Here is a 3940-nt window from a genome sequence, read left to right on the forward strand (position 1 = left end):
CATCCTGGTCCAGATGTGCCTTCTCCATCTGAGCATCACTGCAAGGTGATCTTGAGTTACCATTCCCTCACAGAATCAGACACCACTGAAGCAACTTTGCACGCATGCACTACAGACTAGTCTGGTTCAGGGGTCATTTTCCAGTGGGAAATATAAATCCAAGAATCAGTTTCCTTTCGTTTTGTTGCAGATGAGTGAAAGTACCTGTTAGGGGCCTTTCCATCTAGGATGGAGTACGTCTTTCCAAGTGCTCTTCTTGTACACTGGTCACTGCAAGAGAACTAAGGGTCCAGAAACAAACATCTTTACGGTCAACTGTTTTTTGTTTTTGTTTGTTTTTTACAAATGTGCTAAATCAATTTGATGAAGAAAATGTGGTCTTTTCAACAAATATTTATGTGCCAACTGGTTACTCAAAGTGAAAGAAAACTTACTTTCTTACCTCCAAACACATTCAAAATGGCCAGGAGAGGGTGCTACAAGTTAGCAAAAGTATCTAAATAGAATCAAGGTAGCTTCCCTGGTGGCTCAGATGTTAAAAAAAATCTGCGCACAATGCTAGAGACCTAGGTTCAATCCCTGGGTTGGGAAGATCCACTGGAGAAAGGAATGGCTACCCACTCCAATATTCTTGCCTGGAGAATTCTATGGACAGAGGAGCCTGGTGGGCTACAGTCCGTGGAGTTGCTAAGATTTGGACACCCTGAGCGACTATCACTCACAGGGAGTAAAACAATATCACATTATGCATCCATCCAACATTCCAAAGAGGACAGAAATTGATCACCGAATCACAAACAACCCAGCAATTTACTTAGGGCACAGGCTCTGGAGACTGGCTGACTTGGTTCAAATTCTTCATTCCCTAGGCAACCTCAAGTAAGTTACTTAACCTCCCCACTCCCCTGTTTCATATGTAAAATGGTCATCAAACTATATAGAAAGAAAGACACTCATTTAGAGGTAATGATAAAATTCTAATATTTCTTTATATACTATTTCCCATATAACTGCCAGGTATCCGCAGCTGAAATAGAAATGTAAGTAATATTCTGGATGCTGTAACATTCTCCCCAAGGAAGCAATGATTTGGCAACTCTCCTAACATGACCACATAATTCTGGTGTCTTCATATGTGACAGGGAAAATTGTCAGGAGAAGCCAAAGAAGCACATTTACGCTTGTAAGCTTGAACTCATTCTCCCATCATAGCGAGCTGACCAGATGCCCTGGGCTACATCCCACAAGCCAACAGAGCCCAGCAAAGATGATAAAATACAATGGCAGGGATGGCAGAGAGAGATTAAATATAATAAAGGGAAAGGAAGCTATTTAAAGATACTGATAGCAATAGAAATTAGTATTAGGAAGTTCGGGAAAGAGGGATGAAGGGCAGAGTGGGCATGAGAGGAAAATAACAAATGAGGGAGACAGTGACATAGAGATAAAAAGAGTTAGTGAGGAGAGAAATGTACACATAGAATTATAGAACTCTAATGAAAGGAGAGAGAGATAATAAAAGAGAAGTAAGTAAAAAGAGAGGGATAGAAACAAAGGGATAAAGAGATGGAAACAGAGACAGAGAGGAGGAGGGAATATTAATATTGAGAGATAAGAGTAGAAAGAGATTTTCATATAAATACAGTGAGAGGGAGAGGTAAACACCAGAGACAGAGATGGAGAGAGAGGGAAATACATAGTAAGAGAATCAGAAATGGAAGCAGAGACACAATGACAGAGCTACAGAGACAGAAGAATATATGTGGCTACACAGAGTGTGATATACATGTTGAGATGGATATACAGAGATAGAAGGGAATACTGTGAGAGAGAAAGAAAGGGAGAAATAAAATTAGAGATATGCATATTTATATACGTATTGTTACAAACTATATTTACATAGTTACACATTTATTCAATATATGAATATATTTTATATAATAAATTAATAATATGATTTATTTCTTTTCTATTTATATATATTGTCTTTCTACCTATCTATATCTATGTCTATTTATTTATCAATTATTTATCTACCTATCATCTATCTAACTGCCTAATAAAATGGTATAACAAACATCCCAAACACACAGTAGCTTAAAACAATAATTAATTCTCACAAGCCCACAGGTCAGCTAGGCTATTCTGCTGATCTGGGTCAGATTTAGCTGTTGACCAGCCAGGCCCAAGCTAACCCATCAGCTACCATCTTATGACCTGGTCAAGGTGACCTGGGCTGAAATGAATCAGCTCTATTTCAGGTGGAACTTCATCCTCCAGCTAACTAGCTGGACGTGTGCTCATGACAGTGTGGGGGTGCAAGAGAGTCACCAGGAGTGCCGTAGGCCTCTTTTGTTGTCGTTGTTCAGTCACTCAGTTGTATCTGACTCTTTTTGACCCCCGTGGATTGAAGCACACCAGACCTCCCTGTCCATCTCCAATAACTGGAGTTTACTCAAACTCAAGTCCATTGAGTCCGTGATGCCATCCAATCATCTCTGTCATCTCCTTCTCCTCCTGCCTTCAATCTTGCCCAGCATCAGGGTCTTTTCCAATGAGTCAGCTCTTCACATCAGGCGGCCAAAGTATCGGAGCTTCAGCTTCAGCATCAGTCTTTCCAATGAATATTCGCGGTTGATTTCCTTTAGGATTGACTGGTTTTGTCTCCTTGCAGTCCAAGAGACTCTCAAGAGTCTTCTCCAACACCACAGTTCAAAGGCATCAATTCTTCAGTACTCGGCCTTTTTTATGGTCTAGCTCTCATATCTGTATATGACTATTCTCTTTGCTGTACAGCAGAAATAAACAGAACATTGTAAATCAACTATACTGCAATAAAAATTCATTTTAAAAAAAGAAGTAAGGGAGGAGGTCAGTGTATATATGATATTAATGAAGGAGGACAAGCAATCAAGCACACATCTGAGTAGTAGGTTGCTGCTAGTCATGAGAGTCAGATCTTAGTTAATAATTTTAGTTCATTTCTAAGCATGGGAAGGTGAAAAATTTTGCATTCATGAATTTTTCCTGATAATATCTAACTATCCAAAGTCTTGATTTGCCAGCTTCCCTAAGCGCAGATTACCTCAATTCTGGTGTTCATCTTGCAGTTTTTTCATGGTGTGTTAAAGATCAGTAGCTGCAGTGGTTAATGGGTTAATGACCCAATCCTAGTGGAGCCAGTTAGTGAGCAACATGCTCTAGTTGGCAAGGTCTGGATTTGGAACTAGCGCTCCATAACTAATGAGGAGACTGGCACCTCTCGTTTGAGGGGCTGACATTCACATCGCAAGGAGTGAGTTCCAATTCTGGAAATACTACTGTGACCACACTTGGTCCCCTATCTCTCAATGATCGCAATTATAACCCCTGAATCTGAGGACTCTGTAAAATAAAGGGTAGCAAGCAGATAGGAAAAGGAAATCATAAAGTGAGTGTTATTGAACAAATGGTGAGTTTCCCTTATTTTTTTTTCACTGCAGGTCTTCCCTGGCCTGGACTCAAAAAGAGCCTGAAGCCTGTCTGTTCATCAGGTGCAGACAGAAGGAAGGGGGCACTCAATGGGCCCGGAGGCCTGCTTGTCTGTTTTTGCTTGTGTTTCTTTTGTCCTTTCTCCTTCTTTCCCACCCCTCAGCCCCCACACCCACACCCCACCCCACACCCACATCCTGGTGTCATGGAGGCTAAACCCTGAGGGAAGGGACCTTCTCTCTCACACAAGAACCTGTGGTCCCAAGAGAACAGGGAGAATCCCAGTGGCTTTTGTTCTCTCTCTGTCATCTCTCTTCTTGGCACAGAAGGCAGCCTCGGTTGCAGAAATGCACAGCAGAGCAAATATACTAAAGTCTACTTATCTGGTCCAAGAACCAGAGGGACAATTCCTGTGAGTTGGAAAATGGTATAGAGATTGCAGAGAGGAGATTAAGAAAAAAAAATCTGA

Source organism: Bos taurus, chromosome 4 (genome assembly GCF_002263795.3).
Source record: "Bos taurus isolate L1 Dominette 01449 registration number 42190680 breed Hereford chromosome 4, ARS-UCD2.0, whole genome shotgun sequence".
Classification (NCBI taxonomy): domain Eukaryota; kingdom Metazoa; phylum Chordata; class Mammalia; order Artiodactyla; family Bovidae; genus Bos; species Bos taurus.